This window comes from Mesocricetus auratus, unplaced genomic scaffold (genome assembly GCF_017639785.1).
Source record: "Mesocricetus auratus isolate SY011 unplaced genomic scaffold, BCM_Maur_2.0 Super-Scaffold_15014, whole genome shotgun sequence".
Lineage (NCBI taxonomy): Eukaryota > Metazoa > Chordata > Mammalia > Rodentia > Cricetidae > Mesocricetus > Mesocricetus auratus.
This window is the reverse complement of record NW_024429186.1, coordinates 16,516,136-16,536,924: the sequence shown is the minus strand read 5'-3', so window position 1 is coordinate 16,536,924 and position 20,789 is coordinate 16,516,136.

Here is a 20,789-nt window from a genome sequence, read left to right as displayed (position 1 = left end):
GATGCTTCTGTACGCTCCCCTCATGTTCACACAGCTTCTCTGGGTTCTAAAGCCACAGCAAAGAAAAAGTGGACAGGTAGATGAGCCTCCCCAAGAGGGAAAGCCACAGAATTTAAAGTGTCAAAGCCGGGTTGGAGAGCTGGCTCAGCAGTTAAGAGCATACCCTGCTCTTGTGGAGGACCTGACGACTTCAATTCTCAGACCCATGTTACTCAGCTCACCACTGTAACTCCATCCCCAGTGGATCCAATGCCCTTGCCTCATTCACCCGCCACACACAGGGGTGTTAAAAACCACACACAGGGGTGTTAAAAATATCTTATTACTTTTACATATGAAGCCTAGACATTAAGATTCTATGGGCTAGTGGTGACAATGTCGGGACTCCACTGACGAGGCAGAGACCCAGCCCCTCCCTCACCAGCTGACCATTCAGTTTAAGAAAGAACTGGCCTTTCAAGGCAGATGGGGTCTGGCCTCACCACCTCTGGCTTCAGCCACTGCTCATCTTATTCCCCCACTGTAGCAGTCTGTTACTGTGCCAGCCGTTTGCTGCCTTTGCCTGCGGGAAGCTCAGCTTCCTATGCCCCTGAACCTGGGCCATGAGACCTGGCCTGCTTTGATGTTGAAATGTCAGTGAAGGCCGCGTGGTGGTGGCACACGTCTTTAATCCCAGCACTCAGGAGGCAGAGGCAGGCGGATCTCTGTGAGTTCGAGGTCAGCCTGGTCTACAGAGCAAGTTCCAGGAGAGGCAGAGCTGTTTACACTGTCTCCAAAAAAAGAAGGGAGGGAGGGAGACAGAGACAGAGAAAGAGGGATAGAGACAGAGAGAGAGAGAGAGAGAGAGAGAGAGAAATCAATGAAGACACATGTGTCATTCCTCCTAAGGGAAGATGCCCAGGGGGTGGGGGTTGAGGGTAGAGGGGGGGTGAAGCCTGAGTGAAAGCCCCAGGATTTGAAAGCTGGCTTTTACTGTCACATACCTAATAAATAACAAGTCCATCAATGTGGCCCTGCTTGCTCCTTACCCAGACATGCCCTCTGCTAAGATGTTTTCCTCCCTGGCATAACCCAACCTGGTAATTTAGCTGCTACTTTCTCTGTGAAATCACAGTTTCCTTCTACCCCAAAAGGACAAACAAACCAAGCAAGCAAGCAAACAAAACCCCAGGTTAGGAGTCAACAGCACACAGAATAATGTACCCTCCCCCAAGCATCCATAATTTAACTCCTGTAACCAGTGTTACAAAGGGGTGGTTCCCGTATGGCTGAGGAATCATAAACTGGGCTAAGCTGAACTTGCAAGCTTGCCCCTGAGTCTCAGGACCCTAAAGGCAGAAGCAGGAGAGCTAGAGTATGGATGCAGTATGGATGACGGATGCAGAGGGCAGAGCAGCACAGGGCTGGCTTTGAATGAGGGAGGGGCCAGGAGCCAAGAAACACAGGTGATTCCAGAACCTGGAAGATACCTGGGATGGATTCACTCCTAGACTCTCCAAAAGAAATAGTCCTGACAGTCCTGCTGGTACCTTTAGCCTGGTGATGCCCGGTTCAGACCTCTGACCTCCAGAACTATAGGGTAAATTACATTCTTTTAAGCCGTTAAACTTGCAATAATCTGCTACGGCGACAAAAACACTGCTGGTGTCCCTCCTGGTGATACATGCCCACTGTACAGCAGCCTCTCATCACAGGACCAAGGCTCCATCGCTCCGGGCTTCAGAGCCTTCTCTTGTTACAGTTGTACCCAGAATCTAGAGTAGTGCAGGGCGCTTTTAAGAATGCAAGGACCAGTGAGATGGCCCAGCAGATGAGGAAGCTTGTCACCAAGCCTGACATCCTGAGTTCAATCCCTGGGACCCATATGGTGGAAGGGAGAACTGATTCCCAAAAGCTACCCTCTGACCTCCACACACAAGCTACGGCACACATGCCTTCCCCACTAATAAATAAATGCAATGAAAGTTGCTTTTTGGCTTTGTTTTTATTGTGGAATTTGTGGGGGGGGTGGGAAACTCAAGGCAGGTTTGTGAAAAAACAATTTTTGAAACCAGGACTATTTGAGTGACAACTAGACCAGATCCTAAGGGCTGGCGTTACTGTCTCTGACTAGTGGGCATAGGCTACAGAGTCCAGCCGGACACTGCTTCTCCAGCCCTCAGTGTTCAGTCACAGAAATGGAGAGGATGCCACTGTCATGAGCTGGCAGTGGTGGCACACGCCTTTAATCCCAGCACTCGGGAGGCAGAGGCAGGCAGATCTCTGTGAGTTCAAGACCAACCTGGTCTATAAGAGCTAGTTCCAGGACAGCCTCCAAAGCTACAGAGAAACCCTGTCTCAAAAAACCAAAAATAAATAAATAAATAAAATGGGTGTTTTTGAAGTGGTGAAACCTACTCAAAGGCCAGTTTTGTTGGTTGGTTTGTTCTCAACTGGGCGGCAGAAGTACAAAATGGTTTCACTGACAATCAGTTACTACTGCCCTGTGAAACAAACACAGCCCTTGGAGGAGACATTGACAAGGCCACCCTCAGGAACATAGAAATCCCACTAGGCATTGCTCCTTGCAGATTGGCCACTGCCCCTTTAGAGATAACAGTGTGGAACCTTCCCTCCAGCTGATGTTAATGGTTTCAGGCACCAGAGAGCCTTTGGCTCTGGACACAGCCTAGAACTCTGTGTTTATTAACTTTCCCCCTGCCACTCAACACAGACTTCATCCCACTAGAAACCCTGTCCTTCTTCAAGGTGAACTGCCCATGCCCAACGGTGAGAGTTGTGCTCAGTTTACTGTGACCATAGGTGACTTGGACAGACACTCTCCCTATTTAATTCCATAAATGTACAGACACACAGACAGGTTTGGACAGCCACCAAGGTCCTCCGATTATTCACTGTCAGGGTCACACATTATCCTGTTTTCTCACGGTCGTGGTTTTGGACGACTTCATTAGAAACAGTCCCTAAGATCTGTCTGGCATATGGCCTTCAACTGCACATCTTTGGCTAGAACCTTCCAGTAGCTTTTAGTCCCTGGTGGCAATCTGCCATATTTCTTCCAAACGACACACAGTCCTGGGGCAGAGCCAGGTGCACTCTGATGAGGGGTAATGGCTCTCCAGCAGGGTGAGAGGAAGCAGGTGTGTCCCGCTTAGGTCTGATCCCTGACTCTGAACTCTAGGAACAGACAGACACCTCACCAACCACCCAGACAGGAAATTGCCTTCCCAAAGTAGGTAAACGAGATCATTTGCTGTATTTTCAGTCATAAAAAGTATACGTAAAAATCATTTCAAATCATTTGTGGGTTTCCCATCCTAATTATTAGAGTAGCATTCCTTAGCTGTGGAAGACACAAATTTAAAGACTTCGCTCACAGGGTTGGAGAGATGGTTCAGTGGTTAAGAGTGCTGACTCCTCTTGCAGAGGTCCTGAGTTCAATTCCCAGCAACCACATGGTAGCTCACAACCACCTTGAATGAGGAGATCTGGTGCCCTCTGCTGGCATGCTGTATGCATAATAAATAAAGTGTATACAGAATACTGTATATATAACAAATAAAATCTTTTTTTTAAAAAGGACTTCCATCACTCAGTCACAGGCCCACTCTCCACGTTAGTCAGCAGCCTGTTTCCACCTGTTCCCTGCCAGACTTTGTTCTTCAGCTGTGTATGCACGTCTATAGAAAAGCCTAGAAGTACCAGCAGTGGTGGTGCACACCTTTAGTCCCAGCCCTCAGGAGGAGAGGCAGGTGGATCTCTGTGAGTTTGAGACCAGCCTGGTCTACAGAGCAGGTTCAGGACAGGCTGCAAAGCTACACAGAGAAGCCTTGGTGCTGTCCTTCCCCCAATTCCCTAGTGACAACTCTGTGACTTAAGGAATAAACAGGATAGCTACACAGAGTTCAGCAAGTATGTGTTGGAAGCAGGGACGGTAGCCATGATGTTTTTTGTGACTTTTTCCTGTCTCCCTGTGACGGTTTAGAGGTGTGGCTTGGTGGCAGAGCAATTGAATGGCATGTGTAATATCCTGAGTTCCATTCCCAGCAGGGTCTATAAAACAAAGAAGGCGAAATGAAAACTCAGTAAATACAATAGCTACCCACGGTGTCTCTCTATCCAGATGAACTCACAACTCCATGAGTCTGTGTGTGTGTGTGTGTGTGTGTGTGTGTGTGTGTGTACACGCTCCTGCACCTGTGTGTGCATGTATGGAGGCCAGAGGTCAATGTGGGTGTCTCTACCATTCTGCTCCTTATTATTTTGGGGGGGGGGAGGTCTCTCTCTGTTTTAGCCACACCAACTGGCAACAAGCTCTGGGGACCCATGATGCAGAACCAACATTTGGGGGGAGTCTCCCACAGGAGATTCCGGGACAGTACATCAGTTCAAGGGGCACAGACATCAGCGAGGCCGTTTGTACAAAGTACAAATGATCTCTGGGCTCTGGGAAGTGACTTAGTAGATAGGGATGCCTGCTGTACAACATGAGGACCTGAATTTCAATCCACGGCACCCATGTAAAAAGCCAGGTACAGCCACACGTGCACCTGCAACCCCAGCGCTGAAGGCAGCAGGGGCAGGAGGATCCTTGGAACTTCCTGGCTGCTAGTTCAGCTCCAAGTTCAGTGAGAGACTCTATTGCAAGAGAATGGACCATGATAGAGCAGGACTCGTGGCGCCCTCCTCTGGCCTCTGTGTGGCGTGTGCAGGCCTGTGCTCGACACCCAGGCACATTCGCCACGCATACACACACTATTCCCTCTATGTTGTTAAAGTGCCAGACGGGTAGGGTGATACCTGGAGACAATGTGAATTTCCCACTAGCAACACAGCTCCAGCAGCTTGGATGGCTCTTTCCCAGTTTATCACATTTGTAGCTGCAAACCATGATTTTCATGGTGTCTTATCGGTCCTCCTGGTATGGTTGGAGGCGCTTTTCTTTCGCTCTGTCCCCATTTTAAGTTCTGTGATATCACTCACAGATTCCTTTCTGAAGTCTAATTCGTTGGAATCCACCATCTTCATCAGGCTTACTGATGGTGAAATTGCCCTCATTAGCCCTGGTCTGGCCTCCTCGCCAGAATCTCAAGGCAGGAACTCCATGGAAGACTGCTTGCTGGCTCGTTCCTCATGGCTTGTTCAGCGTGCTTTCTTATACAACACAGGGGTGACTCTGCCCACAGTCAGCTGGCCTCTCCTACATCAATCGTTAATCAAGAAAATGCCCCAGATGCCCGCAGACTTGCCTGAAGGCCAGTCTCATAGCGGCAGTTTCCCAAATGAAGTCCTCTCTTCTGAGACGGCCCCAACTTGTGTCAACAAGGAACTGGCACGCTATGCGTGTCTTAAAACGGCGGCGCACCGCCTCAGATTGCTGCTTTCCGTCCTCAGTCACTGCTGTGTTGTGTTTCCCTGTCACACTGACACCGGATGCTCAGGAGACAGAAATTCACCATCCACGGTAGCACTGTTGCGAAAATGGATGCGCCAGTCTTTCCTTGGCTTAGAATAAAAGTGAGGGCGCCAGGACACGCCGAAGTCCACTGGGTTGCAAGCCATGTGATTACCCTTCAGAAAGACTGCCCGGGTTCACCGAGCCGCCTGCAGTGAGGTACTGTCTGCGCTCCCACAGGCAGCAGGATTAGAAAGGCAGGCATGTCTGCACACAGCATGCTGTCTCACAAGGCTATTATGGCTGTGAGGGAAGGTAGACTCTTTTGTGTCTACTCCTTGAATAAACTTTACAAAAACTGGTCATTTTAACTAGAAATTTGGAAGGATGGAGTGAATATTTCCGAAGTTCTGGTAACAGCTGATCCCAGAGCAGGAGGCCTAAGTTAGGCTAGAGAGGGCCCTTCTCTGTGGCCCTCTCCCAGGACAGGCCAACCCTCCTAGAGCTGTTACCAGAGGATACCGGCTTTACCCGAGTAGGAGGTCTCTGAGGACTCTGAGGCTGCCATGCTGGTAGAATCCAGCTCCTCCTGCTGTTGAAGCTGAAGACCCCAGACAGCTGGGATTTCAGCTGTGTTCTCCACAGAAGTAGGACTCGGCCATTTTAGAAAGATTCACCCCTTCCAGAATATAGCATGGCAGCTCGCTGGCATTTCCACAAGGCCAGTCCCCAAAGTGAGCCTCCACCTAGGACCTAGCAGGGTGGACTTTGAGGACATGAAGGGTGCCAAGTTACCCATTTGGCCCCAGTCCCTCATTTTAACAGGCCTGGAAATGGGGTTTCCACTCAGTCTTCTGCAACTGGCCAGAGAACTGAGAGTCAGTAGCACAGACCCTAGCCCCGGGGCCTCAGCCTAGTCACTCTCCATGCTGTGACACCACAGATGTGTGGCTGGCTGTTTCACCGGGGCCTAGCCCAAATAGGTGTGGACTCCTGCTCTGGGCCTGGGCTGTGAACCTGTCTGAAAATCACCAAGGAACCTCAACACTTATTTCTGGTATCCTGGGAAAGTATGAGGTTTAAAACTTTTAAAAATTATACTTCCTCCAGGAAGTGGTGTACACACCTTCAGTGCACACTCAGGAGCAGAGGCCAGCCTGGTCTATGGAGCAAGTTCCAGGACAGGCTCCAAAAGCTACAGAGAAACCTTGTCTCAAAAAACTGCACTCATCTATTTGTGTGGGAACGCACACATGCATGCCGGGCACATGTGGATGTCAGAAAGACAGCCTGGGGGAGTTGGATCTTCCCTTCCACCCTGGGGGTCTCGGGGATTGAACTCAAGTCATCAGGCTTGGCAGCAAAGGCCTTGTCCTACTGAGTCATCTGTGTGACCCAGGGAGTGTGCTTTTTAGTTGAACAAATAGAAAGCCTGGGCCTCTCCAGCTCCATCTCACTGTGACAAGCCACCGCACATATGGGACGCTTTTGAGTCTGGGAAAGCGTGGGAGACTTCTCAGAGCCTCATAGATAACAGCTGTCTAAAAATGAAGCCTCTCCCAGGGTCCTGCTTCTTGAACTTGGCTCCAAGCTTGAGTGAGATCCATCCCCACTGAAGTGGAACCATGTGGGAAGCATTTGAGAGCCACTTACAACAATCAGCCACCTCACAGATCCCAACAGCACAGGAACAGTGGCTCCGCCCCTGAGTAGCCAGCTCTTCAGCCTGGGAGCCACTGAGAGATGAGAGAGATGAGTGTCCCCCCCATTGGGGCCTTCCTAGGATGCTTACAACCACCTAGTTTTGTCCAAGCCTGAGCCATAGAAACTGGGAACATACTGTTCCCAACCTGGCTGTCACCTGAATAAATTACACAAATGGCTCCATCAATAAGCTACCATTTCCTAACAAAAAACAACTCCTCAAACTCAGTGACCTAAAACATGCTATTGCTCACAGCCAGTAGAAGACTCTGGTCATCTGGTCCAAGCCAGCTGATCTTGGCGGAATCTTTGGATGGTCCGGACTTAGCTGGCAGGTGTGCGGGGCAATGGCTGGTCTATGTGGTCTTACTCTTGGTCTGAGTGGGTGACTAAGCTGAATATCACTCACCATCTACCCATCGGGTAGCTTGGACTTCAGCACCAACTGTGGCCAGCAAGTACAAACTCAGACCCGGTACAGGCTCGCATCACTCCTGTCTCCTCCCTTCAGGTACACTGTGCAAGACCAACCCAGCTACAAGGGCTACAGACTTCTCTTCCTCCTTCTTCCTCTTCCTTTTCCTCCCCCTTCTCTGTTGTGGAATAATCTTTTTATACACTGTGAAGATGTGTCTTTTCCAAGGTACCTTCTGATTGGTTTAATAAAGACATAAATGGCCAATAGCTAGACGGGAGGTGTAGGCAGGACTTCCAGGCACAGAGAGAACTCTGGGAAGAAGAGAAGCCAGCCAGCCACGGAGTGGAAACAGGAAGTACAAGATGACAGAGAGGTAAAAGCCACATGGTAGACCATAGATTAATAAAAATTTGGGTTAACTTAAGTTCTAAGAGCTGGTGAAACAACCCTAAGCTAAGGCTGAGCTTTCATAATTAATAACGTCTCCATGTCATTTGGAAGCTGGGTGGTGGGACAGAGAAAGACATGTCTCCTTCTTCTAATTGTTTCACCACGTATATGTGTGTTTGCACACATGTACACACATGAATAAGCCATGGTCTCCGTGTGGAGGTCAGATGTCAACCTGGGTTCTCTCCTACCATGTGGGCTCTAGGGATAGAACTCAGCTGAGCCATCTAGATGGCCCTAGATTCCTCCCCCTCTTTTTCTTCTTCTTTTGTTTTTCTGATTGTTTTTTTCCAGGCAGGGTTTCACTGTGTAACAGCCAAACAGCCTTGGCTGTTCTGGAACCAGCTCTTGTAGACCAAGCTGTCCTTGAACTCACGGAGATCTGCTTGCCTCTGCCTCCCCAGTGCTGGGATCAAAGGCGTGCGCCACCAATGCCCACTCTAGACTCTATTTCTTAATGAAAGAAACTGAAAAGACTTGGGGAAAGGTATGAGGGGACTTACAAGTCCTTGGCCTTTTAAAATTTTTTTTTATTTTTTATTTTTATTTTTGATTAGCCTATCAAAGTGAACTTGAAAGAAAAACCACAACCCAGTGTAGCTGTAAAGAAAAACAAAAGCAAAAACAAAATCATGAAAATGATGGCTCCTGGGTACTGAGCTATATTCCAGGGAGCGTCTATGTAGCTACGTGTCCTTTATGGGCGTTCCATTTTGAGATCCGTGTAACTCCCTTGTTATGCACTGTTGGCACTGTTGGGGGGAGAGCAAACAACCTGATCCAGGTGACAGAGGCGGGAGGTGGCAGAGCAGGAAGTGAACCAGGAAGAGTGGCATCGGAACAGCTTCCCGAGTGCCAGCTCCGATGCTCCCCTGCCTATGGGGCTGGGACCAGGACACCCATGTGCCCAGCTCCTCAAGGCTTCAGATAGTTCAGCTCTTGCTCAACAAATTCTATGCTAAGACGAAATAACACTTGGTGATGTTTCAGAGAGACGAACTATCATTGGGAACACCCCCCCCCCCAGCGGTGGGCAGTGGATGTGTGAGCCTGCAGCTCACACAGCTTGCCGAGTTACATGGCCTCCCATTTGTTTTCCTGTCTGTAAAATAGGAGTCATCTTCTTCAGTGATTACCGGGATTACGGGAGATCGTGGATTTGAGGATGCCCCCGTCTGCCTGGCACACAGTGGGTGCTAGCTGAATGAACACGTGCTCCCTTCTTTGGTGTCCCTTGTTCACTGGAGAAATCCTAGGTGCTTGGAAGGGGACAGCTTTCCCAGGCTCTGTGAGAATAGAGGTTTTTGCAGACTCTGTGTCTTCAGCCATCTCGTGTGGTTTGGTCTTCCCTGCCAGAGTGTGATTGAATCCCGGCCAGCACAGATAATGAATGGTGGGGCTTGTTAGGCGTGTCTTCTGTCCATGTTTGTAATGGGGAAGAGCCCTGCCACAGGCAATTAGTGACGCTCATGTAACTGGGATGCTCAGTTGGCAGGAACGCAGAGAGCAGCTTGCCTGTCTGGGTGGCAGATGGAAGCTGGTCCTAGCCTGGGCCTAGTGGGCCAGAGAGGTTGTGGCCCCCCTGACCCCTGTACAAGGAAGCCACAGGGAGGGCTCAACCCCAGTGGCTCTGCCCACAACTGGTAGCTTTTTAGTTCAGGGACTTAACACTGAAGACACGCCAGGGCTTGTTTTAGTTACAGCACAATGGGAAAAATGAATTAAACTCTTTACATTGTGTTTATTTATCTTCTGAATATGCAATGAATTTGCTTGGTTCTAACGTCAAAAATGTATGAAAAAGGGCGTACCTGACATGGTTTAGTCAAGCAAGTCCGACGACCTGAGCTCAATCTCTGGAACCCACATACAAAGCCAGATATTATGACGTGCATCTGTTATCCCATGTAAAGAGAAGCTTTTTACTTGAGAGACGCCTTCCCACCAGCCTTGTTCTAGAGCCGCATCAGTCCCAAATAAACACACAGGAGGCTATATTAATTATGAAGCTGTTGGCCTTGCTTGTTTCTTACTGGCTAGCTCTGACTTAAGTAATTACCCCATAATTGTTAATCTAAGTATTTCTCTTACCGGAGAAGTTTCCGGGCTTCCTACCCCCATGGCATTACATCTCGACTCTCCGTGTTTCTCCTTCCCAGAGTCCTCCTGGACTCCTAGTCCCATCTATCTAGATTCCTATTGCCCCAACAGTGCTTTATTGACATAATCACAGGACTTCCCATATCAATCCCAGCAGTGAAATGGGAGATGGGGACAGGCCAATCACCTCAACCCTCATGTGCAAGCTACCCTGGAGTACTCAAGTACAAGAAGACGCCTGACCTCTTCAAAAGAAGGAAGAGCAGGCCCCAAATACCTGCTGTTGGTCCTCCACATGAGCTACACGGCCTGGGCACACTCATATTCACACACATACATCACACACACTAATGAGTTAATATAAATTGAAATATGAAAAGGAGCAGGCAGTGATGGTACACACCTGTCACTCTGACCTGTAGTCCTGGCCCAAGAAGGTGGAGACAGGAGGATTGCAGGTTTGAAGCTAATGCAAACTATATAGCAAGATCTTATGTGAAATAGAACAGCAAGTGTGAAAAGACAAATTGAAAACCTCCATTCTGCCCATGATCATTCTGTGAGTGCATTCAAATACAAGTTCTTCCCCCTATTTAAACACACACACACACACACACACACACACACACACACACACACACACACCCTCATTATGCCCCTGTCTAAATCCACAGGATCCACCTAGCACACTGGTGTAAACTGTGCACGTTGGGGGGCATCTGTCAGTCACAGCCAGCGTACCTCTCTAGTTATAGATGCCAAGAGGGAGGGGGTGGCCTGTGTGGTCGCAGAGGGGATATGTTGTACCACTACACACTGTGAGTCATAGCCAGTGCAGCTCTCTGGTGAGGGATGCTGAGCGTGAAGACTGTGTGTGTGGTAGCAGCAGGGATATGTTGTACCACTGTACAGCAACCACAGCCAGGGCAGCTCTCGAGTGATGCTAACGGGGGCAAAGACTGAGTGTTCAGGAGCAGAGGCTGTAGACGGGAAGCCTCTGAGCTCCCTCTGGGTTTTACTGAAACAGTGAGTCAGTAGATGTCCTTGTGTTTTAACACCTGAATCAAATTCTGTAGACAGCTAACTGAGTCTTAGACTGTAGTATCAGGCAGTGAACTGTATTAGTTGGGGTTCTCTAGAGGAACAGAACCAACGGAGTGAATAAATATATTAAAAGAACATACAAATTCAGCTCATATTAAATAGTAACAAGTTATTTCACACCTGAGAGACTGAGAACACTGGTGTTACTTGGCACTTGAAGTTAAGTACCTCAGCAATTCCTAACCTGGAAGGTTCCTGGAGAGCCTGGTCCTTAGCCAGCACTGGAAGCCTGGAAAACCTAGTCCTGATATCAGGGAAGGAGTCTTTGTCATGGCATTTTTGATCTGGGCTGTTACCAGATGATAATGTCCACGTTGGGAGTAGGGTTGCCCACATCAAGCGAGGCAATCTGAGCCACACTTCGGGTGAGGCTCCCAACTGAGGCAACTCCAACTTGTAGTGAGTCGACACTAAAACCAACCAGCGTGGATATTCAGGCTGCTTTGTCTCAGACTACAGGATGCCCCCTGGGGGTTCACACTGACTGGATGGTGAGGAGCCCAGGTCCTTTGACCAGGTGCACTGGGCCTTCAGCTTTGGGTGAGTCAAGGAACAGGACACTGAGAGACAGAGGGACCAAGTCACAACCCAGCCAGCCTAGGCCAGGTGGATCCAGCTTTAACAAGTCCAGCAAAAGCCAGTCCTTAAGCAGAAGCCTCAGCAGGAGCAGTGCAAGAAGCTCTGTCCCCATTCTGTTGGCAGCTTGGTGGCATGCCACAGCCAGCTGCTGGAAGAGGCATGCCCATAAGGAAAGGGAGGAGAAAGCTGGGTATTGAGGCTGATCCTGAAACTCAGCTACGTTGAGCAATACTTCAGTTAACACTGGCAGGCAGACGTCTCTTGTTTATGTAAAAATCTGTTTGAAGTATGGTCAAATGAAAGGCAATCAAGGGTAGAAAGCACTGACTGGATAATTACTTATGGTTCTTAAATATACACATCTTTAGGGGCTGGAGAGTTGACTCAGTAACTACGAGTGCATACCACCCTTACCGAAGACTTTAAGTAATGATCATAAATGATCATGTAACCCTGTTAGCTCATCAACTGTCACCAGTGCACGACACGACACACGGTGTTCACAGGGAACTCAGGAAGAGCAAGGCACAGTCCGTGCACCCGTGGGAGTTGATCTTAATTTCTTTCTTCTTGTCTAGTGATACAGACTGTTCTTTCTGCTCCATTTTGCAAACCTAAAATCACTCTCCAAAAGAAGGTCTGGTTTTTTTTTTTCTTCACATCCCCAACTTGCTTTTGGTTAAAAGCAGAGGCTGGATCCTGTCAACAGCTGCTGTGGGATGAACGAGCCGCAGACTCTTTCCAATGGGTCTGGGAAGGCTCTTATTCTGGGAGAGAGGGTCATCTGGGACTCATCCCGGGTCAGAGAAGCCGCAGGACTCGCCAGACCTTGAGAGCAGCCGTTGATCATCCTGGCGGGACTGCACTCCACAGAGTGCTCCTAGGACAGCAGACGCTTGCTGGACTTGCTCCTTCAGCCATCTGTCCCCAGGTGGTCAGGACCCGGCCTTGCAGAAGCAGGGAGGCTGGGAGCGGAGTACAGACCAACAAAAGATTTCCATAACCCACAACTCCACTGGCCCCGGAATCCTGATGCCAATTACTTGTCTGCCAAATGGCAGCAATGGTCTTCAGTTCCTCTCCGTTCATGCCATGCCTTCCAGGCCCGTGGCAAACTGGAGGGGAGGCTCATGAGTCAAGGATGCCATCTGCATTCAGAGGAGCTGGCAGAGGCCAGAGAGGAGGTTAATGCTATCCCAGCCTCCCGCCCGCCGGGTCCCTGTGGCTGGGTGTGGTTGGGCATGTTGAGGACTGGTTGAAGTTCCCAAGTGATTTAGGGAAACGTTGAACCCGCCCTGAGAGGTCTTGTCCCTAAAGGTACTAAGGTTGAGAGTCCTTCTGATTTTATCATTTTAGATAATTCACAATTTTAAAAGTAACTGCATTTGTGGGCTTTTTGAAAATAGTATTTTTAAGTAGGGAGGTGATGGCACATGCCTTTAATCCTAGTACTCAGGAAGCAGAAGCAGATGGCTCTCTGAGTTCAAGGCCAGCCTGGTCTATAGAGTGAGTTTCAAGACAGCCAGGGTCACACAGAAAAACCCTGTCTCAAAAAAACAAAAAAACCAACCAAATAAATGAATAATATTTTTGTTAATTCCTTGATAATTTCATCCAGTATATTTTGATGCTTTTGTGGTTTTAATAATAACTTTGAATAGCTGCTTGAGTTACCTTTACATACTTTATTACAAAAAGCAGTGTTCTGTGCAGAACCCTTAGATCATGCAGATGGACAAGAAGGAGATTAGCATCAGCTGCCATGACACCACGGGGAAATACAGCTGAAGGTTCTGGAGTAAACCTTCTGGTCCTTTCTTCCTCAGTCTTTTCTTCGCTCACTGAACAAGCCCTCACCATTACTCACTGGTGTCAGTACGGGCCTTGCACGAGGAAAACCATGGTCTTTGTGCATATTCACGGTTGCTTCTTTACTTTCAATTTTTTTGTAGCAAAATAAATCTGAATATATCTGAGTCCAGGTAAACTGTAGCTGTCATAGTCCTTTATCCAGTATGATTTAAAGTGCATTTTCCTAACAACCTCTTACATGACTACCGTACAATTACAAAGCAATCAGAAATTCAACCTTGGTCATGACCCACAGACCAGATTCAGAATTCAAGGATTCCAGTTCTGTTTACCCTCAGTTAGGGTCCAACTGTAGGACTGTACACTGCACTTAGCTGGTATGTCTTTTTGGTCACTTTTCATCTGGGTCATTATCAATTTTTTGTTGTTGTTTTTTTCAAGACAGGGTTTCTCTGTATTGTCTTGGAGCCTGTTCTGGAACTCTCTCTGTAGACCAGGCTGGTCTCGAACTCACAGAGATCCGCCTGCCTCTGCCTCCTGAGTGCTGGGATTAAAAGTGTGCGCCACCACCGCCTGGCTTCATCTGGGTCATTATCAATTTTTAATACATTTTCCAACTCTGAAAGACCCAAGAGGGTGTCTTGGCTGCATTTCTGACCAAGCCTAATATTTCTTCTGGTGTATGCCCGCCCTCTCTCATTTGTCCCTACTGCCACATTGCAGATTGAGCCCAGCTCTGGCAATCATTCCACTAGTAAAATCTCCAGCCTGCCCCCTCACATACAGCCCACCGGTGTCCTTTGCACACAGCCCGCTAGTGTCCTTGCTCCTTCTCCCTCCTGGCTGTCCCCCAGCACATTAGTACTCAGACTTGACTTGTATAAACATCCCTCACAGCCTGAAGAGGGGGACGACCGCTGCCCTGTCCTTGTCCTCTAAGGTCAGCCTCTTGCCAGGGTTTTGAAATAGCACAGTTGTGTGCTTCAAGCCAAGACACCCCACCTGTCCTTCCAAGCCCCGGGGCGCACAGGCTAGTGATTCCTGCTCTGCTCAGTGTTTCCTGCAGGATCTGACGCTCTGCCAGCCCCGGTTCTCTTTCCAAGAGGCCACCTGCTGAGTGCCAGAGGTGGCCAGCAGCCCCTGAAGGTGCTATCAGTCAGTGTCTGTGGCAGCCAGTCCTGGTGTCCAGGGCCTGGTCTGTGTCCCATCCTGGGAGGGGACTGTGGAGCATGGGAAAGCTCCCATGGTGCCTGCAGGGGACAGGCTGTGACCCAACCTGCAGCAGGTTAGCACACAGGCTAACCTGTGTAGTCCCTTTAACAGGGTTGGGGGGATGTCTCTTCAGAAAGACAGAAAACGCTCTGCCAGGGCCACCAGAACACGCTGTCACTGTCCCGTTGCTACTTTGTATGCAGACTTTATTGAATTCATTATCACTCTTTCCAGCAGTCATAAAAAGGAAGAAAAGTAAAATTCCCTATTTAGTTTGGCTCTTTTGTTTTCCCTCCCGTCTTAATTGTTTCTGTTGAGATAAATGTTAAATGCACAGGGCCTGGAGAGACTTCTCAGTGCCCAGTGGTTGAGAGCCCTGTCTGCTTTTCTAGATGACTGGAGCTCCATTTTCAGCACCTAAATGGAAGCTCAGAGCCATCTCTAACTCCAGTTCCAGAGGGTCCAATGCTCTCTTCTGGCCTCTAAGGGCACCAGACACACATATGGTGTACAGACATATATGCGAACAAAATACTCATACACAAAACAGATATTTTAATTTCAAAATTATAAAAGATAGTTAAATACATAAAGTTAGTGGAAATAGACTAAAAAAATCCCTACTGCTTATCAATTCTGGATTCATCCACAGCCCCAATCCTGCCTCCTTCCTGTATTATTGTGGAAGAAATTTTAAGTATTATGTACTTTACGCTGTAGTTCATATCTACAAAAGTGCTTTGTTTTTAACATCACACAGTACCATAGTGCTCCTAAAGACAGCAAAGTTTTCTTAAGAACATGGAAATTCGCCGGGCGGTGGTGGCACATGCCTTTAATCCCAGCACTCGGGAGGCAGAGGCAGGCGGATCTCTGTGAGTTCGAGGCCAGGCTGGACCGACAGCCTCCAAAACAATACAGAGAAACCCTGTCTCAAAAAACCAAAAAAAAAAAAAAAAAAAAAAAAAAAGAACATGGGAATTCTAGTCAAATCCCGTCTTCTCCTGTAGTTAGTTTTTGCCAAGCCAGTATCTAAGCAAGGCCCAGACCTTACATTCACTCATTATCACAATATGTCCCTCAAATCTCCTAAGTGGAAAGACAATGGGCAGTATTACTAAATAATTTAAAACGGGGTCTGGGGAGGCAACTCCATGGGTAAAGTGGTTATTGCATGGCAGGAGGATCTGAGTGTGGATTCCCAGCACCCACACAACAAGCCGGATTCTTCATCTCTAAGCCCAGGGTGGAGAAAGGTGGGGTTGAGCCGTCTGGATTTCTGGAGCTCTCTAGCCAGCCAGTCTAACATCAGTGACGTAAGTACAGACTCAGCTAGAGACATCACCTTTAAAAAGAAAGCAGAGTTAGCTTGGCAAGACGGCTTCATGGTTAAACGCACCTACCGCTGGCTCTTGGAAGACCTAAGTTCAATTCCCAGCATTTCAATACTCATGTGGAATGGCTCACAACTGCCTATAACTCCAGCTCTGGGGATCCATTGCCCTCTTCTGGCCACTGCAGGCACTGCACACACACGTAGACATATACAAGTGTGCAAGGATGTGCAAGCGTGCAAGCACCCACAAGTGTGTACACACACACATACCACACTGAGGATGTTAAGGTAATTAACTCATGAAAACAGAACCTTCATGATGAGATCTGTGACCTTGTGAAGGGACCTAAGGGAACTGGCATTTGTCCCTTGGCTCTTCTGCTTTCCGTGAGAAGCCATTCCTCCCCTCAGGAAGACGCAGCAACAAGACACCATCTTGAAGCCAAGGAGCCCATGGTCACACAGGAAGCAGAGAGAGATGAATGCATGTGCTCAGCTGGCTTTCTGCTTATTATTCAGTCTAGGACTCCAGCCCATGGAATGGTGTCATTCATATTTAGGATAGATGTCCTGTCTCCAAAACCCAGTCTAAAAAACATGCTCACTGGCATGCTCAGAAGTTTGTTTCTGTGCTGATTTTAAATCACATCTAGTTGGCAATCCAGATTGACCAGCATGGGTCCATCAGTTAAAAAACACTGGGTGCTTTTCCGGAGTCCTGAGTTCGATTCCCAGCACCTGCATGGTGGCTCAAAAACACCTGTAACTCTAGTTTCAGCAGGTCAGGCCCTAGTCTGGCCTCTGCAGGTACAAGGCATACATGCAAGCAAAACACTCATACACATAAAATAAATTAATAATAATCAAAGGAAAAGATTAACCAGCACACAGGCTCGGGAAGATCTAGCAGTGACTGGAACATGAGACCAGGGGAGGGGGGGAGGTCAGCAGACCCAGCTCTGTCACTGGCCCACGGGGTGAGAGATCTGAATAAGTCGCAGTTGCTTTGGTAAAAGGGGAAGTGGAGGTGACAGATAGGAAGATTCAAAGCTTCTTGATGACACCATCAGTGGACTCTGAGGCTCGAGAGGAGCAGCCCTGGGGGTAGACATGCTCATTCTAGCCATCAAAGGTGGCTGGCTTTCCTGAGACAAGGATGTTCTAGCTCTCTGCAGAGCCTCGGTCAGACCCTGGAATGGGCACTGGGAAGCTGGCCTGTTTCACAGACTTCTCTCATGGAATTTAGGGCCACCTGGCTTTTGGTCACATTCATTGAACATCTATCCCTAGATCCCCCAATGAATGGTGGCTCTGTCTTCAGGAACACCAGAGACAACCAGGCAGATAGCCCAAAACACACCACAGGGCCTAAAAATCCATCCCCACCCCCCATACTCCTACCTTGTTCTCTTCTTTCTTCTTTTTCCCTCTCCTCCAGTTTTGGGGGTTTCCCTCTTTAATAACCAATTTTGTAATTTTTTTCAGTGCTCTAGGGGGAGCTACTCTGTAACAAGACCCACAGGGCCTTGGCCTTGGCCTCTGCAAAGGTGGCCCTCTCCCTGGGACCCACAGAGCATCCTGTTTCTTAAAGACACAGAGGAGGGGTTCAGGAGACCCAGGTTCAAACCTACATCTGCCATCCTAGCCTGCAAGACCTTATTTGCTGGCTGGGCTAGGGAGGTTTGGTCTGGGTCAGTACCTAGGGCTGGGTCTTGTGGCTGTGAATCCTGACCCTGACCTACTGCACAATCACAGATGAATTGCCAAACCTCTCTGAGCTTCCCTCAGAGGGGCACCAAGGCAGAGTACCCAAGTTGCTCTTGGCACAGAGCCCAGGGAAGGGCAAGCACGGGACAGTCTCAACAATATTGCTGTGGGTGAGATAAGCTGAGCACAGATCCCCATTTTCCTCCCGAGTCCAGGACATGGCTTGAGAACGTCATTCTGTATGAGGGACGTTATAATTTCCATAATAAAGTAACCTCCACTCCCTCAGGTGACACAGACCTTGCTGGTTGATCTCTGCAAGGTGGCTTGGATGCTTTGTTCATCATGTAACTATGACAACTTCTTAGGATATATGGGCTGGTCCACAATGGGCCCCCAGTCAGGTCCTCTCAGCAGGGGAAACAGGGAAGTGAGCAGACTGGGATGGTCCAACCCCAGATGCCTAAGACAGGCAAGGAGGTCCCAGGCGGGCTGGTGAGTCCTAGACACAGGGTTTCTGTGAGCTTCTGTGGGTGGCGGGGCACCACACAGGGGCTGTGAGCAAGTCAAAGCATGCCTCTGACTTTCAGGTGAGTTGAAAAGAGCCAGCCTGTGTAGCTAAGGCATGTCACTCAGGGTCAGATAAAACAGGTTCAGGATGTTTCTGCTAATGTGGAAGGAGACAGAACTCGGAGGCCTGTGTGAACATTTCCCCCCTCTGGTCTCTGTCACAGATGTGGTCATAAGTTCTCTGTCATCCCTACAGTCTCTGAGGTACTGCAGGAGAAGGAAGCCCTGGTCTCGTGCTTCTGGGATCCTCCCATGAACCCTGAACAACTTGCCAGCTGGGCCCAAGGTCCCCCAAAGCTGCTGTCTTTTCTGTAGCTGGGCCTGGGAGACAGTCACCCTGCTTGGCTGGGTGTAGCTGGGCACAGATTCTTTTTCACAACACAAAGTGCAAGCATGCCTTTAGGATGCAGAGCAGGAAAACTGCCCCTAACAATAGAGTGTGGGTGTTGGGATGCAATGGAGTCTGGGAAGAGTGTGAGAAGGCAAGATGCAGGCAGAGGGACTTTGGTGTGCACAGGGCCTGTGGGCAGAAGAGGCTCGTTAGCGTGGAGGCATGGGAGTGTGTTTTTCACGGCAAATAGTGAGCGGGCATTGGGTGATCGAGAGGTAACCAAGGGTGAAGGGAAGAGGCCCGTGTAGCTACCCAATGGGCTTTGAGTTGATACTGCACACAGGAAAGAAACACGGAGGACTGTGAGCAAGAGGAGGCAAACCTCAGCAGTACCAATGGCTGTACTCCAGTCCTGGTGCCCGTCTGATCATTTTACACACCTCCCCTGGAGGCTTCCAGAAGGAGCTTCCAAGCAGCAGCAGGCGATATGAGCCACAGGAGGATTTCAACAAGTGGGGAAATCTGGCTAGGTCAGCTCTGTAAAAAGATCCCCCAGGGACACGGCAGAAAGCAAAGGACATCAAGATTAGGGATGGGGGTCGGGGTGGGACGTTAATTCTGGCATGAAGTTATGTGGGCCTGAACCTGGTGGCCCTATCAGGGCCAGAGGCAGAGATGGCCGAGGGAGATTTGGACGCAGTGGAAAGACCAAGGCCAGATCACAGATGACAAGAGCGATGCGTGGAGGCAGAAGGATATGAACATGAAAACTTGGAAAGAAGGTTCCTGAATGTGAACCCCTGCAAGCAAGATCACCTTTCGGAGTGGCATCTTAGCCTGACTGAGATGAAGGGGTGCCAGCGCCCTTTGTGCAGGAAACTAGGAAGACAAACCCATCATGTTCCTTCTCTCAACCCTTCCCCACAAGAGGCCTGAGCTGCAGTTTCCGTCATCCTACACACCCCTGTCCTGAGGATCGGGAATGGAGGATGGGCGGGTGGCAGGTGGCTGGTGACCAGCGGCAGGCAGGTGTGCGAGAGTACCACCTTAGCAGGAAGCAGCTTCCCGGAGAAGCAGAGACCCAGGGCCAGCCAGAGACCTAGGCATCAGGGGGCTCTGAGCTGCTGCAGGCTGGATTGGATTGCCACTTATCAAATTGCTCTCTGTTGCCGTGGTCGGACGCAGTGGCAGGGAGATGAAAAGGAAGGACACTGACAGAAGTTCAGCTGGCCTCTGTGACTAATGAATTAGCTGTTCCATCTCTGGCGCAGCCTCCTGTCCTGGATGCTTGTTCCATGCAGGGAAGACAACACGCCAGAACCATGGAAATCATGATAACAAGAGGATGGCCAGCATAGTCCCCTCACTATGGGACACTGTGGTCCCAATATCTACTCCTTGGTATTCTGGGCACTTTGCTGGAGGGAACAAATATTCAGAACCTCGCCCTTAGGGACTTACTATGCACACTGGTGTTCAGCTCACTTCTGATCTTACACAGCTCAAGATCCACTGTCACCGATAGTGGATCCCAATTATCATAATCAAGATAATCACCCATTGACGTGCTTCTCAGGTGGTTCTAGATTGTGCCAACCAGCCATCATGGTGTGCAGTGGTACAGGTTACCCCCCACAGGGGGCTACCCCCTCAGCTTCCCTCCTTCAGTCCAGCCTGGCCCTCTTTGCTTGCTAAGGTCTCAGGAGTGAAAGCCCTATGATGAGACCTGATCGTCAGAGTGGTGGTGTTTACATTCAAGGCCTTAGGAGGTGATTAGACCACCAGGGCAGAAGAGCTGGACTACGAAAGACTCCTGAGAGTCGCCTTATCCTTTCCAAAGGAGCACTGGCCAAAGGCCAGCGAGGTGGGTTAGCAGGTAAAGGCACATACCACCAAGCCTGAGGACCTGAGTTCAATCCCCTGCATTCACCTGGCAGGAGAGAACCAACTCCCAAATGCTGTTCTCTGACCTCCACGCATGCCCTGGCATGTGTGTGCCCATATACTCATATACATGTGTTCACATGTGTGCATGTGCACACACACAAAATAAATAAATAGAATACAGTTT